Raw genomic sequence first — 17721 nt, forward strand, 5'->3', positions numbered from 1 at the left:
ACCTAAGCAAATGTGGATGTTAGGTGTCACCCGTTATGGGTCGTTTTCAAGAATCTGAATGGTTGAAATTTACACACACCAAAAAGGAAGCATGCTTGCACTTCTCCCTGCATAGAGATTATTACTTTTAATTGTAACGTCGCTTAATTGACCCCTTGCACAGTCTCACATTATCTTTTGGTCTCCGGCTGCATGTTCAATCTCTAATTTTGAGTCAATTACATGTGGCCTGATTGGACCATTCTTGTCGCAAAACTTTACGCGGTGAGCCTCAATAGCAAACCACAGAGCAAAGACCCAAAGACCTACAGAAGCTGCTTAATGTTGTCGGGTGAATACTTGGAAACTGAGAATGCAGGAAGGAATATATATAGACAACTCCTTATGTCCAAAATTTGTGCTGCGTATCTATGGCTTGATCCTTTTTTCAACCACTTACCCATTGATAAGACAGAAAATGACATACTCCACCTTTAGGGTATGTAGTATGTACATCCGGACGTGCATATATTGTAATTTTTCAGTTAGATCGTAGCACAACTATACGCAGTGTACAATTCACAATACACCAATTTTATAACATGTTAGAGTTAATGTGTACACGAATGAAAACATATATATTTGAACTTCATAAAAATTAGCAAACAAAATTCATTCGTCCATAAACTTGCACCAGGTTGGATCCCATCTTAGTCTAGGGAGTACGGGTCGTTCGACAGTTTGATCATGGACATCATTAATATATACTACATGCTAAGAATAAACAAACGCACACGGCACTCATGTATTTTATATTTTTTTAATCAATAATACATCATATGACTTACATTTTAGTTCCGCTCAATAATTTTTCGTTGATAGAAAATGGTTGGATGGGATCAAATCTGTATTCTGCGAGTCAATTATAGTAGAAAGGGAACATAACAAAGAAACGAATCCACTTTTGAAGTTAAAAGGAAGTTTCCCATGGTTTGTTTGCGTTCTTTACTAATAAAGTCCACCTGAAATATCACTTTATAAATTTGTCAAAGATTGCAAAACGTCAGGGATTATGGGAGTTATAGGAAGACAGAAGCCATCTACATCAAGCCACGAGGCCCACGACGCATAACGGAAAAGGGCAGAAGCCAATTACCAATCTAAATGTGACATGGGATCTCTAACACTTGATTAAGACACAATTAGGTATGTGAACTACTAGTTGGGTAGAGAGGAGAGAATATAAATTATATGTAGCAATACATAGATTAATATCATTGATCGCGTATGGAAATTTGACCCATATTCTACTTTCTTCAATTGATTTAGACCATCTCTAATGGAAAGATACAAATTTGAGATGTAAAAGTCACATTAATCACGTCTCATTTTACATTTTTGAGATGTGTAAATGTTAATTTTACTCCAATAGGAGAGTTGTAAATTTCGAATTTCATTTATTGTTCCCTCTTTGGTTGGCAGGGTGACCTCCAAAAGATGTAAATTTACATTTTTATTTATATCTTCTCCTGAATATGTAAATATATTACATCGTGCCATTAGAGTATTTTCCGGCCAACCAAAAATGTAAAATGTCAATTTAAAAAACCTTTGCATCTTCCATTGGAGATGCCCTCAGCATTTGCTAAATGTCCCTCTATCAGAATAATTACGGTGAGTAAGAGTACTTAATTAATGATTTTTAGCGACAAAAGACCTAACTAAAGCCAAAGGTTATAAAGAAAGAAAAACAAATAAAAAGGACAAATTTAGTTGAGTTAAATACATGTATTAATCAGACAATTAAGTTGAAGAAAGTGCAGTTTTAATTTCCATACAGCTTCGTAAATCCGTCCAAATTAAACTTCATTTGTACGTAATAGTAAGTTCCAAGGATCGATCCTATGTTGCACAACACCTAGCTAGACGCGTATGAGTAGTTTTCATCAAGAACTCAATGTATCTGCTGGTAAATTAGGGTTTACATCCTGTGGACAGTGAAGACATGCAACGCGCATGAGCACTATTTGTTGCCATTTGTAGAGCTAGACTTTTGACGTTACTTCATGGATTATACGTTACGTACATAACTTCCAACTCATAGTGATGGACAAGAACAAGAAGATAACAACGCAGCACATGAGATGATATCAACTTCTCCATGTGATGCATAAATATCATCAGTTGTGTACATGCCATTTCCACTACTTGAACCAAGGTTTTACATATTTACTTTGGAAGAAGTTCGTTAAAAAATATACGTAAAACCTAATTCGTAAAAAGTTTAGAAACTAGACTCTGGCACTAGATCTTAGTTGTTCTAGGATTGCATACTTAAAATCTAGTCAAAAAATGAGCGTAAAAATCACTTCCGTCCCCTTTTTAAGTAGTAATTTTTCTTGAACATATTTTAACCAAGCTTCCTCCACTTCTTTTGTTCAGCAGTTTCAAGTCCTCTTGTATGAGCTATGTATTCACTCCTTTCAACTCTCTTCTCCTAATTATCAATTAAGAAAATAAATTAATTTTTATGTAAGAGTACTTAAATACACGTATAATTAAAATGCACATAAAGCACGTAATGGGCCTGCAGATAACTCCCCATGTTTTCAAACGCTTCGTCGATCGACATATATATTAGTACGTATGGGCATAATTAGTTACCATGACTTGGTCAGTGACGACTTTCTCGACATATATTCATAATTTAGATAAATTAATTTATAGAACTCGGTTAATCTAATTGATTAGTCTCACAAATTCTTAGCTTGGTACCTGACCATGGGGATAATGTCAATAGATCATATTTAATATCGTTTGCTGTTTTGTAGCTCCGAGATGGCGAGTACTTCTCATCACCAGATTCCACTACAAGGATATGCCCACATATTGACAGATCTATAGCATACAAAATCAGATTAATTAATTGAACTATATGCCGGAGGAACGTTGCATTTTAGCGACAAAGAATGAATCAAAGTACTAAAATTGATCATTTTTCTCCCAATATATAATATGTGTCTATATATATATATATATTGTATTCATGATGCTAGGTATACAACAATTATTTTGTTTTGCATTTAAAAAAAAATTAAATATATTAAAAAACATCACACAAGTAATCAAACGATCACACACGCGCATACCTTAAAAGAAACATCACAGCTTCATAGTTATAAACTCATCCGTCATAAGTACAATATAATTTCTCTGCCACGGAGAACACACATCAAATCAATAAGAAAGAACTCATGAAGACCTAACTTTGCAAGTCGTAGAACTAACGGAAGGCACCACGAAGAAAAGGCTGCACCACCCTCTAATGGTCTTTGATCTTGCAATGTCAATGCATGAGTCACCTCCAACAAACGTCGGGCTTTCACCTCATAATTATTTTCCATGTGCACAAACTACAAGAAATACAAAAACTACCACCTAAAATCTGAACACCAGCCACAATTTAAAGATGTGAGTTTGAGCTAAAAAATCACATAAAGATACTAACCAGTTGATCTTGCGAGATTGTTTTGTGAATAAACACTAGCCCTAAAAATAGAAATCATGTAAATTGCATACCCCAAAAATAATATAATTTAGCTTATAATTATACAATTAACTGATTTTAGTTCATATATAAAGTATAGAGTAATTGCATACCCTCAAAAAATCTTGGAGTCATCACTTGATAATTATATAACTTTAGTGGATATATAAAGTATAAGGTAAGAGAAATAAATTTCATACATTCTTTCTCAATTCATACACCTCTTTTATTATGTAGCTGTAACAGTTAGATTGAACAATTAAAATAAAATTAACGATCAAAATTAACAGAAGTATGTAAAAGTAAAATAACGATGTGTTGAAATCACTGCCCATAAATTAAATGCCTAGCTACCCAAAAGTTTATATTGTATATATTATGAACCATTATAAAGATACTAAGGGCGCAACTCGTTTGGTTTGGTTGGGCGGGTTGGATGGTGAACCTAACTCTAACCCAATCTTCACAATTCAAGTTTGGGTTGGGTTCAAGTTCATGCGAGTTTAGTCAAGTTTGAGTCTAATTGGGTTCAGATTGGCCAACTTTATCGAGTTCAATCTTATAACACATCACCATCCACACAAAAGTTAAAGCAAACAACTTGAAGAGTATTTCTAATGGTTCAACCGAGCGAACTTTTATTTAAATTACAAGATGTATCAAAGCTTAAACCAAGATAAATTTAAAAGTAGCAATGTCATTCATTATCCGGATGAAAATCAACAATAAACTCCAAGTATAGTCAATCTTTTTTTATTTTTTTATTTTTTTTTAATTTACTATTATTAGAGGGATGGGAAGTAATATATACACATGAGCTAATTCGGCTCAAAATCTGGTTTGGTTTTGATTGACATGGACGGCAATGCATCAAACCAACCCAATCCAATAAATGAAAGGGTTGAGGTCCGGTCAGTAATAGTCTGAAATCGAGTTGGCATAAGCAGATTCTGGTTGATCCAACCTAAATTGCACCCCTTAGAGGATATCGCATAGAACAAGGTTCAAGTAGATTTGACTCGCTTAGCTGATTAATTAAGTTGAACCTTCTAATCATTCCTCATTTTGGTTGGGAGGGATAACAATGGAGGATAGTCCTATGCCACACTTTGTTGGCATATATGTTGGATGCATGCAGAATCGCAGATAATAATAGGTTAAACTATTTTTTGTTAAAAAAATATGACATTTCCTAGGCAGTCAATGATTTGGTTTGGAATCTTTTAAACAAGAGGTAACATACACGAGAGGTTTTTATGTATTTCAGAACACAAAATGGTACATTACATGTTATAGTATAATTAGTGGTACATTACAAAATGCATTACATTTCCTAGGCAGTCAATGATTCTAATTTCTATTAATTTTAGGACATATTTTTAATATCTCTCACTTAAATTATGACATATGATGTACTGCATTTTGTTCTGAGTCTGAGCAACTAAAAAATCTCTCGAGATAACACAAGACAAGGTGTGACAATATTGCATTCATAATACATAATTTATTTTTCCCAAATGGACAAATAATGGCTAGTGCTTAATAGAATTGGTAGTGTGATACATTTAGTGGTGGAGCTAGCATAGGGTCATTCGTTGCTCATGACCCTAAGAACTTCAAAATTCCTATGTATATTTGTGTGTATTTGTATTTGACTCCTATATACTAAATTACAACCTCCTCTTTCTAATTTTATTTTCTTCTATCCTCGTCTTTTTTTTTTTTTTTTTTTTCATCTCTTCTTATGTGCGACTCTATCATACGCAACAAGTACTCTATAAATGCCAAATTTGACAAGCCTTGACAGTGTTCAACAGTACCCAACAATTTCCTACAATTGCCCTCGACAAGCCTCTACAAAATTATGACCCCATTTAAAAATACTGGCACCGAATACATACAATGACAACTAAATGAAGTTGAGAACTTTGCACACTGTTTCAAAAGGGGTCCTAAATCAAAACCTCGAAATCGAACTCTACAGTCTACATCCTAAAGCAGTAAATCACGTTCAAATTTTGCAACCAATAAAAGAACAAAAATTAATGAACCATTCGATCACAACCCTACTCGACGTTGATCCTGTTAATTAGCATCGCATGCAAGATTTAGGCAGTTGAAATCTTAGGTAGTTCTTGTTGTAATTTATGATATCATATGGATCGAACCCAACTGTCAATGGCTGCGTTTGATCTCATGGTTTTATGTTGCTGCTTGGATTAGACTGTATGAGAACTCGAAAACCACTTGACAAAGAACTGGTCATCTTAATCCTTATTAAGCACTGGATTTACAGCTAATTACACTTTTTCATCTACAAATTAATTGGGTCAAAGAGAAAAAAAAAAAAACAGATTAATTCGAAACCAGAGAGTTGGTAAGCAGCAGGAGGCAGGCAGGCTCATTGTTTACTTTTCTCTTCAACTGTAGCAATTAAAATCGTGTTCAATAAAAGCTCAAAACCAGACGAATTGGTGGTCTTCTACAAAAATTTGGTCAACCTCAGAAAAAAAAGGTCTTTCTTCTTTTCTTCGTTTGTAATTAAGTTCAGACTTTAATAATTTGATCCCTTTTACTTCAAAAATAAAAAATAATAATAATATGATCCTTTCCTGCCGCATGCATTCAGTTACATACGTGCTCAAAGCCAGACCTCCGAGGACCAAGTCTCTTATTTAAAAGTTAGATAAGATTGTCTATTTGTTTAGGACAATACCTAAACCAAAGATTTAGTCACGGGAGAAGATGTACACAATTGGCACTCTTGTAATTAATTGTGTTGTAACTTTTATATCGATGAATTATCTTTATCGCTTATGTTAAAAAAAATATTAGACCATTTCAAGACCATCTGGAAAAGAGATGTCAAATGTAAAACATCACATTATTTGATGGCTTATGTGGCAGTTCGATATTTTATACATTCTTTGCTTCACCTGATATGTTAAATAAAAATGTCATGCTCTAATTTTTTTTTCTCACTTTGCGGGGTCCAATTATTAAGACAACCAATCAAATACTTATAAGTTGAAACACATAGCAGAGGCCTTTGTCTTCAATCGACTCAGCTCCACATAAGAAACTAAAAGGTCGGTGGAGAGAGTCTTGCTAACATCTTTTATTGTAAGTCTATATGGCAGTTTTGACATCTTCATATATTTTTCTGACAAAAAGTAATAAATAGGAAATTATTTTTATTTTCAGGGTGGAGAGGAAGAATGAGTAAGATTCTCTCTCCCCTCCTATTCTCATCCCCTTCCTCTTCCCTCTCATCCTCTCACACTTTGCTTTTTGTCTTATTATCTCAATAAAAAAATTCAATATAAGATATTAACGTGACTTAATTGTAATCATTCAAGTAAAAAGAGAGAGAAGGGAAGAGAAATTAGGAGGGAAGAAAATCATCATCCGAAGAAGAAAGCTAGTAGTTTCCTGGTCCCTTTCTGCTTGACCCTAATAAATCATCATTAGCGTAATCAAATTCCCAACCTTCAAATCTTCATTTACTTTACCATTTGTTTCAAGACCGCGTACGTACATATTCGTATTTCTACTCGCCCAATCACATGCAGACATAAATACACGGACTCATAAGTCAAACATTTCCATTTCACCCTCCCCCACTCCCTCTATAAATACCCCCTCACTCCCCCATACCCTCCAGAAACATTTCACCTTCCATACCTTCATCTCTCTCTCTCTCTCTCTCTCTCTCTCTCTCTCTCTCTCTCTCACACACACACCTCCAAATCCCCAATCAACCGATCAAAATTTTGAATTTAGGAACCTGGGTTTTGAATTCTGGAATCTGCAGATGCCTAGGAAAGGAATGAGGACTCTGTTTTTCAAATCTCCGTCTCCGTCGCCTTCAAACTCTCCCTCCAGAACCACCGCCATGCTGCCTTCGTCGCCGCGCCACAGCTTCTCCGACTCGCTAATGGAAGAGAACATCGAAATCGCTGAGGCCCTAATCACCAAGTGGGACTCCGACTCTGGTTCCACTTCCTACACCGCTGTCACCTCCATCTTCTACGACGACCGCCAAGAGGCGAGACTCTACCTCAAATCCGTTAGGGACTTGCAGTCCGCCATGCAGCACTTCCTCATCTCCCAAACCACCAACGCCGAGAAGCTCATTCGAGCTCAGAATCTCATGCAATCCGCCATGAAACGTCTCGAGAAGGAGTTCTACCAGATTCTGTCAGCCAATCGGGAGTATGTAGATGCCGAAACGGTCTCCAGCCGGTCCTCCAGAGCCTCGACCCGGACCAGCGTATCAGATCAAGATTCCGAGTCGGAGGACGAGTCGCGAGTCGCAACCGAGTCGGTGGACCACATCTCTTGGGTCGCGATGTCTGATTTGAAATCCATCGCCGATTGCATGATCGCCTCCGGATACGGCAAAGAGTGCGTGAGAATTTACAACATCATCAGAAAATCGATCCTCGACGAAAGCCTTTACCTCCTCGGCGTCGAGAAGATGACGCTCTCACAGGTTCAGAAGATGGACTGGAGCGTTCTGGAGAAAAAGATCAAGAACTGGTTAAACGCCGTCAAAGTCTCCGTTAAGACTCTGTTCTACGGAGAACGGCTGCTCTGCGACCACGTCTTCGCCGCTTCGGACTCGATCGCGGAGTCCTGCTTCAACGAGATTTCGAAAGAGGCTGCAATGACCCTGTTTGGTTTCCCGGAATCGGTGGGAAAAAGCAAGAAACTTTCTCCCGAGAAAATGTTCCGTGTTTTGGACTTGTACCAGGCGGTATCGGATCTCTGGCCCGAGATCGAGTCCATTTTCTCATTCGAATCAACCTCCGCCGTCCGATCTCTGGCGGTTAACTCCCTGGTGAAGTTGGGCGAGGCCGTCCGTTCGATGCTCGAAGAATTCGAATCGGCGATCCAGAAGGAAACGTCCAAGACCCCGGTCCCCGCCGGAGGAGTCCACCCGCTCACGCGCTACGTCATGAATTATATAAATTTCCTCTCAGACTACACCGAAGTCCTCACCGATATAGTCGCCGACTGGCCGCTGGCGATCTCGACACCGCTACCCGAAGCTTACTTCGGGTGCTACGATGCCGAGGAATCGCAGCTTTCTATTCGCTTCGCCTGGCTCGTTCTCGTACTTCTCTGCAAGCTCGACGGGAAAGCTGCGCTGTACAAGGACGTGGCGCTATCCTATCTGTTCTTGGCCAACAATCTCCAATACGTCGTCGGAAAGGTCCGGAGCTCCAACCTCAAGTCCTTGCTCGGGGATTACTGGGTGGAGAAGCACGACTCGAAAGTCAAACAGTACGCCGCGAACTACGAGCGCATGGGGTGGACCAAGGTGTTCGAATCCCTACCGGAAGATCCGACAGCTGAGATTTCATCCGACCAAGCCACGGTCTACTTCAAGCGCTTCAAGGCGGCGTTTGAGGAGGCATACAAGAAACAAACATCGTGGGTCGTGATGGACCCGAAACTCCGGGACGACATTAAAGTTTCGGTGGCGAAGAAGTTGGTGCCGGCTTACCGGGAGTTTTATGAGAAGCATAGGAACGGGATAATGAGAGCGTGCGGGGAGGACTCGTTGGTCAGATATGCCCCGGAGAATCTGGATAATTACTTGTCGGATCTGTTGTATGGGGTGGCGAGTGGCGGTAGCGTTTCGTCATTTTCCTCGTCCTATTGCTCTTCCTCCTCGTCACACTCGCGTGGGAGGCAGGGTCGTTGAGAGACGTTGGGGTGTCGTTTTGTGGCCCTTGTGCCGTCGTTTAGTGAGCATAATATATAGGACGTGGACAAAAAACATGTAAAGATTTTTAATACATTATACAAGAATTCTTTGATTTGTGAGACGGATTGAAAGGCAGATTATGCTGTCTGGTGTTGTTGGATTCTTCCTTTTGGAGATGGCATTATAATTTGCCGGCTTTGTTCAAACAAAATTCTTCCTTTTGGAGATGGCATTATAATTTGCCGGCTTTGTTCAAACAAAATGTGATTTCTGACACCTTTGAAAATTACTAGGAACTATGTCGGTTTACTCGATGGTTTTACTTTATAACAATTCTGAGCTGTTTCGACAATGTGTTAACAGTTGATAGTTATAATAATTATGAGTTGTTTCGACAATGTCTTAACAGTTCATCATTATTCATGTGTAGCGGCCTAGCGGGAGATGGACTGAACTTAACATTTCTCTAGAATTTAGCTTGGCCTTATCTAGTATTTTATTTGGCCGCCTCTGTTCAAACAAAAAAACAATGCCTTAGTTTGAATATTATTGAAATTATGGTGCCAGTTTAATCATTGAGCGCGCGTAAACAATTATAAGTCATTGTCGTGACATGCATCAATAATGTGCTATCACTATATATCAATCTCTTAAGTGATTGTAAACAATCTCTTAAGCTATATATCAACGATTCACACTTGGAAATCATGGTGGGATTAATCCCCTATAGTGCACATAACTATATAATTGTAAGCCGTTCCTCCATTACATATCAATAGTGCAATGTCATTTACGTTTGAAACTAAGTTGTGTTTAGTCGCTCTTATACATTAATGTAAGTGAATGTGATTATTTCCATAACATATCAACGATTTACACTTTGAGGTGCACGTACCTATGTAATTGTAAGCCATTTCTTTAGTATATATCAATAGCACCATATCATTTACGTGTGAAAATATGTTGTGTTTAGTCCCTCTTACGCATTTAATGTAAGTGAATGTGTTTGTTTCCGTACGTATCAACGATCTACACTTTACGGTGCACGTAACTATATAATTGTAAGTCATTCCTTCAATACATATCAATAGTACAATATCATTTATGTTTGAAATTATGTTGTATTTAGTCGCTCTTATCTATTTAATATAAGTAAATGTGATCATTTCCGTAACGTATCAACGATCTACACTTATGGGCTTGTACTTCATCACTTTGACTTGAACCCAAAATAAGCAATAACTTGGAAACAATGGAGCACAATTTTGATTGAGACAGAAGCATCCGGTTTCAACAAAACAGTAAGTGCTGGCATGCATCACAAGGGAAAGGATGGATTGATGATTGATCAAAAATTAAAGCAGAAAATGACCAGACGACGTATGAACATATATGGCGTTTGACAAGTTGATGTTCGTCGTCGGAACAGAGGCTCTCGATCGTCTGACTTTCTAACCTTTCGGCTTTAGGGTCCAGATTGGCTGAGAGCCTGTAATAATTTGACCCAAAAGAAAGCTGAGGGTTCAAGGACGTTTCCTAAAGTCTGCGACGCTGTAGAGTCCACGTATTATTAATGGTTACCCTAGGAGTAGCTCTCATTTATTCTATTTGCTGGCCACTCTCCAGTATCAAAATCTGTAGTTTCCCATCTTTTACATTACAGTCTTAATCGATTTGGTAATCAAAATATAAGGAATTGAATTGAAGAGAAACTAAGTTGAGAAGGAATTAGAATGAAGAGGAATTAGAATCAGATTCATGTTGAAATTGTTTACTTAAATGTTCAGAAATCAGAATAGAAATAAAACTGAGTTCATATAAGTTGTTTACTAATTCAACCGAAGCAGGATAGATATTAATATGATTACTAAATTGCCCTTGTTTATTTTATTTTATTCTATATTTGTGCTTAAAAACATTTTAATTAGATATTTTTATTTATCTATCTATCTATTATATATAAAGCCAGAAGTGTGATGAACAGCGTAAGAGCTTGATAAACAGTGTGCATGTCGACAAAATTAATTGAACCAAAATACCCCTACGCCAAAAAAAACCAAAACAACAAAAATGAATGCATAAGATAATCCAAGGGTAGTTTTGTAAATTTAGTTTTTAATAAACTGATGCCCTCTACAGTCTTCCAAACCATTCATTTTCTCAGCTTCATTCATACCTCTTCGACCCATTTGGGGATTGGGTTTCTCTCAAACCCTAATTTTTCTCTCTTTCTGATCTCATCTCTCTGCTTGCGCCGATCAGTCGAACACCGTCCAGGAATGCGTCTCCGAATTCATTAACTTCGTCACCAGCGAGTAATTTTCACTTCTCTCTCTATCTCTCTTTCTGTCTCTACTGTTATTTACTTTGCTTTTCAATCGGATTTTTTGGTGTTGATTTTGAATTCTATATTTGTGCTGAATTCCATTCTGATCGAAAGAAATTTAATACCAGAAAGCTTGGCTCCCGTTCTGATTTGAAGAAATTTTTTTCTTGGATTAAACTAGTAGATTAATTGTATTTTGTTGGTTCAATTAGGGATGTTTTTGGGGTCTTTTTTTAAGAATATATTGAATCAGTTTATTTATTATTTACGTTATTCCATTGCGACCGTTTGAAGGTGATCTGAATTCACCTGTTGTGATCACAGTTTGTGGTTTTGCACTCCCTGATGGCAGGTCACTACTCGAAGCTAGAGAGACTTCTTCAGCCCTTGGTTAGTTAAAGCCTACATTAGAGTCAGTTTTTCCTGCTTTAATGTAGGGGCAGTTGCATCCGCTGACGGCTCAGCATTAGCAAAGGTTGGTTCAATTGTAATTACTTATCTCTATTTATAGGTGCCAATTTTTTTTTTTTTTTTATTACAACAATTCTGAAGGGGACTCAATTTTCGGAGTCTTCAGTCATTGTTCAATTTTTTTCTTATCGAAAGTTTGTTTTTCCACCTTTTGGTTTAGGCTTCTCTAAGATATCGAAGCTGTATTTAAGGATTTCATGTTTTTTTAATTGTGTTACATCTTAATTTGATGGTGTTTACAGAAGGATATATGTAGATGTAGCAACAGATTTGTAAGAGCCAAAGAAACTGTACATGGGCTTGGGTTAGCAGTTGCTATTTCATCCCACAGATCGAGACGCTATTGATACTGAGTAATCTTCGAAGAAAGTCACCTCTTCAGAGAAGTAATCTGGTAGCATTCGTTAAGCACTTTCCAAGGTACGGACTTCACCAATCCCAGGTTTTAGTTTGTTTCTAATTTATTGAGTTTTTAGGGGCATATTCTGTAATTAAAGGGGAATGCGGGGTCCAATTTGGTTTCAAAATCTTGAATCTGATCAAATGAAAGAATCAAAATTTAAAGATAATATGCCACCAATCATAGGACCCTGACTTCCAACTCTGCTGCTGCACTGAAGCATCATACTTTTCTTCATACGTTGGAAACATATGTTTTTTTTGTCTGGTTTTTTGTACTGATAGTAGTAGCTTTTTAGGGTTGAACTATTTGATTTCACGGATTCATTATAGACACATTAAATAGTTACATTTTTAATTCGTATTTCATAACTTGGTTGCTTGATGCTAATGTCGATTCGTTACAACAGAAGTGAACTAATTCTACTTTAAGCATGAAATTTTTGCTCTTGTTTTTATTGTTGTTGCCTTGATTGTGGTTATCTGACTGATTAATACTCCATGAAATATTGAGCAATATCGTGCGGCTCAAGAATTTCGTATGTGTTTGTGCGTATTTTTGTACTCTGAATAATTCTAATCAAATTCCATTGCTCCTAAGCTAAGGTCAGAATTTTTAGCATATAAGGGAAGGTTAGCAGATACTTACCAATTATCCAAAGCTGGATATTAAGGTCTTTAAGATTAATCTCTTTTTGTATGTGTAGCATATGCTTGGAAAATAGCATATGCTTGGAAAAGGTTTCAACTTTATTTTTTATTTGTTAGATGATCAATTGATGTATTTTATGAAAGTTGATCTGCAAGATGTAAAGATAATTTCTTTGTTTATGTATACTGTTTAATTATATCAATGGAAATTGGTGCTGCCATTGTGGCAGTAGATGAGTTTCTGGCTTTTAAGACGAAGTACTAAAAAAAATTTATTTCTTTTTTCTTTAAATGCTTTTCTTTTAATTTTGCAGGAATTCTCACGTTGCTTTCATTAAGTTATACATGGCCATGATAAGGTATTGCTCATCCCCACAAACATTTTGTACATGTGTGGCATTAATATATTTTGTTTTTTGATTGAATTTGTTTTCATTCAATGGGGTTAGTGAGCTAAACAGCAAGTCGCTTTTTAATCGTGTTTAAATTGAAGTCCTAATTTCGTTGGTTTGTTCATAATTAGTGTGTTATGTTGTTGTCCTGTGTGTTTTATGTGTTTGGTAATTTATGGGAGTCTTCACAAGAAATGTTGTGTACAAAAATATTTTGCTTCCATCAAAATGTATGATAAGGTTACATTGATTCTTTTAATGTTTAATTCACTTTTCAAATCCACGTAGATAAATACATTTAAATTGTATAAGTGGAGCGTAGAACGCTGTATTTATAAAAAGGCCTTCCGCACGTGCGTGAGCACATGTAAGGAGGTTAGTTTAATTAAAGTAAAGAGTCATGCGCGTGCAGGAGGCTAGTTTAATTAAAGTAAAGAGTTAAAATATGCATTAAAATATGCATTATTGATTTATTGTGTATAAATTAGATTATAATCTAATTAAAAATAAAAAACCTAACCACATTCATCTTCCTACCCGCAGAAGAGAGAACCCAGAAACCTTCAGAGCCGTCAAGATGTTCCTACCCCGCAGAAGAAAGAACCCATAACCAATTGGAGAGTCAAGTCCTTCCTACCCCGCAAAAGAAATAACCCAGAAATTCAAAGAAATTTGTTTGCTCATGCCTATTTCTTTCTCAGGTTTATGGTGGTGCAGTGGTGATACAGAAGGGAGATGGAGAGGGAGAAGTGGTTAGTGCTCTAATTTTCAAGATTCTTTGATTCTTAGGGGCAAACAGAGAGTATTTGTAGTGGGTATGGGATCTGGTCTTGGTGGAGCAGCATCTAGTCATGAGGTAGATGAAGAAGCAGCGCTGGTGAGGGAGATGATCACAGTAAGATGAAGGGCATTATTGGAATAATCACAACCAAGTGAGGGCATAATTGGTAAAAGAAGTCCATTCCCGATTCCCCTCCAGTCCAGGAAGTCCAATTCCTCCAAAATAAGGAGTGGGATTCCCAAATTGGTGTGGACCCCACATGTATTTTGATTCTTCAAGATTACGTAAACAAAGGTGTATCCCGTAATCGAAATCCAATTCCATAAATTGATTCTGATTACGGATACGTAAACGTGTCCTCGAAGCGAAGGAAAAGAAGCAGAAAAAGTTGCTTCTCCTGCCCTTTCCTGCTCAATTTCTTTCATTTTTCACGTGCGTTTAAGACTCAGCGTTGGAAAAAAAAAATTACGAAGTTTTTATTACAAATAATTTTTGAAATTGATTCGTTTAATTAAGATAGTATTTTAAAACTAAAAATGGATAACTGTAGTTCTTAATATTGTTGACGCAAATCAATGTCATCTTTTTATTAGAATTATGTCAAAACTTTTGTTAGTTGGCACATATATAGATCCCACATGGATAAAAAAAAATTAAATTAAATTATAAAAATAAGAACAAATAATTAAAAATGAAATTAACAAAAAAGGAAAAGAAAAGAAGAAGAACTAAAAGCTTCATTAAAGCCCTAACTACGAAGCTATTATCTTCCCCACCCTGATTGCATAAAAAACCCCAAGCCCACCCCTCTGTCAACACTAGATATGGAAAATGAAAGCTTAAGTATCTAGAGAGAGGGTAAATCTGCAACAAACTTTTCTCATTATAGTTAATGAATTATTACAAGGGTGTTTTCACTATAAATACATTTCAGCATAACTAACTCAACTTATAACAATCCAGTGACACAGGTCACAATCCTGACCACTAATATATGCTAACATTCCCTCTTAATCTTATATCTTAGTGGAACCAAGTATAAGATTGGAACAATGTGTTGTAAACAAAGGAGAACATAAGCCTTTTGTGAAAATGTCTGCATATTGGTCTGTCGAAGCAACAAATTGCAGAGAAATGACACCTTGTTGAAATTGTTCTCTCACAAAATGACAATCCACCTCAATGTGTTTGGCTTTAGAGTGCAAGATAGGATTAGTAGCTAAAGTGATGGCTGAGATGTTGTCACAATGTAAGAATGGAGGAGAAAAAGTATCAATATGAATATCTTTCAGAAGTTGTTGAAGCCAAACAATTTCGGCAGTGGCGGTTGCCATAGCCTTGTATTCAACTTTTATCGAGGATCTGCTAACTATGTGTTGTTTCTTAGAGCTCCATAAAATTGGATTGGAGCCTAAGAACACAACAAAGCCTGTAATAAATCGCCTATCATTGGGATCACCAACCCAATCATCATTTGTGTATGCTTTTAAAACCAATGAGTCAAGTCTAAAACAAATGCCCCAGCCTAAAATACCTCTGAGATATCGTAAAATTCTCTTGACAGCAACATAATAAGATTCCAGAGGAGAATGCATAAATTGGCACACTTGATTCACAAAATAGGCAATGTTAGGTCTTGTAAAGGTTAAGTAAATTGGCATAAATTGCCCACACTAGGTATTAGAGACGAAATTGACGATTGAGTAAGTGCCAATTGAGCAGAGGTAACCATTTTCAATGAGAAAATCACAATCCGTGCAATGCAAGTATAAAGAATTCACAAACGGAGTCAATCCATAGACTACAACACAATAATCGAACCAAGACTTCTTATCATCAAATGAGTGTTTGACAAGATATAAGCATGTTGTACTCCTTTTCTTTTCAATCAAGGGTTTATCTCATCAAATTTTATTCTAATAAGGTTGTAACAAAGTAGCATTACACACGACGACCACCTGATCAATAATTCATGAAAAAAAGTTGTACTCTTTTCCTTTCGCTTAAGTTCTGTATCACCAAAGTTTTTAAATAAAATTTAAATGAGCAACTATAAGGAGTAATCGATCCTAAGCCCTAACTATAAAGAGTTATTAATAGAAATCAAACGGGCCAAGGAGACCCTAAAACATCATCAGCTAGACTTTGGCCCACCCAAGCATGAAAGCCTATGTGTGCCTAATCTCCCGATAAACATGGTGGATTTCATTGTTTTGAATGTTAAGTTTTGGGCCAATATGGAAAACTAAAAACCACAGCTAGTCATAGAAAAACAAAGTATGATGGGTTGAGCATCTCTCCTGCGGACGAAGATTTGGGCTGTCATTAGCAGTGTCTATCGGTAGAAAAAGGGGGGTGGGTGGGGTTTTGGGGGGGGGGGGGGGGGGGGGGGGGGTTGGCGTTGGGGTTGTCCTAAGGACCCGTATAGTTCAAGAGCCGAATTGCCGAACTGATTTTAGAGATATTAGAAGAAGGTGCTGACCAAAGAGGCTCCATTGGTGGTGGCCAAGGTATTGGGTTGATCGAGACCATCGAAAGCCTGAGAATTTTTGGGGAAGAAGTTGAATTTTTCAGTCAAAGCTCGACGGATTTGAGGTGTTTTAGACAGAGGAGCTAAATAATTCGATTGGATTGTGATGGTGGTTTGATTGATATGGCTGGTTGCAGTGCATCATGGTAAGGGGAAGCAAGCAGGCGGAAGTGGGGCGGTGAGGAATGAATTATTGGATTATAGCACCAAGTCGTTTGGATTTTTAAAACCGTACATATCCACTAATGTATGGTTAGAGTTTGAGTTTAAAGTTAATAAAAAAATATTTCCTTCATTGGTGCGTGACTGGGAACGTGATATATTCAATGTGGTACGCTCAATATACCAAAACGACAAGCATCTTGTGATTCATTTGATACAACTTTGCACCTTACTTGGTATTTTCTTCAATATGTGCCACATGACATCTTGTGATTTGTTTGATATAATTTTTCTCGAGTTTTATGGCATCAAAATACTTGGTATTTTCTTCAATATGTGCCACGTGACACCTTGTGATTTGTTTGATATAACTTTTTTCGAGTTTTATGGCATCAAAATGATGAATGCCCTTAAATGAGTCCGCATCAACTTTCAATATGTGCCATGTGGCACCTTGTGATTCCTTTGATACAATTTTTTTCGATTTTTCTGAATCAAAACAGCGAGCACCCTACAAACGTCCATAGTAACTTCCGAAATATTTTTTTCCATCTTCCTACGTTTTTACGAATTTCACACCCTTTATTATATTTTATTCATAATTTGTCCATTAATTAACAGGTCATTTATGACCTTTTCCACCAATGAGCTCGGTTGGCTGTGAGGCGTCCAGATCAAATCGAACGACTTAAATCCATCCACACAGTAAGTCCGTATTTGGTGATACACACAAGAGAATTTGCGAGGATGGTTACCACAACTTTTCA

General features: G+C 37.0%; 1 long non-coding RNA gene and 1 pseudogene across 4 annotated transcripts; both read left to right on the top strand.

Moving 5' to 3' along the window:
• Positions 1-7194: 7194 nt before the first annotated feature.
• Positions 7195-9363, top strand: LOC137742733 (exocyst complex component EXO70H1 pseudogene; annotated as a pseudogene). The gene has a single exon (XR_015953763.1). The product of XR_015953763.1 is annotated as an exocyst complex component EXO70H1 pseudogene (transcript).
• Positions 9364-11387: 2024 nt separating this feature from the next.
• On the top strand, positions 11388-14608 carry LOC137742486 (uncharacterized). 3 transcript variants are annotated; one of them, XR_011069412.2, is made up of 6 exons: positions 11388-11557; positions 11921-11958; positions 12006-12043; positions 12282-12459; positions 13404-13448; positions 14025-14608. It is a non-coding gene; the product is annotated as an uncharacterized LOC137742486 (long non-coding RNA). The 3 variants fall into 3 exon arrangements; XR_011069409.2 differs by having other exon boundaries at positions 11393-11557; positions 11893-11958; XR_011069410.2 differs by having other exon boundaries at positions 11418-11557; positions 11863-11958.
• Positions 14609-17721: the final 3113 nt, after the last annotated feature.

The sequence above is a fragment of the Pyrus communis genome, chromosome 11 (assembly GCF_041283825.1).
Source record: "Pyrus communis isolate YQ-2024b chromosome 11, ASM4128382v1, whole genome shotgun sequence".
In the NCBI taxonomy this organism is placed as follows: Eukaryota; Viridiplantae; Streptophyta; class Magnoliopsida; order Rosales; family Rosaceae; genus Pyrus; species Pyrus communis.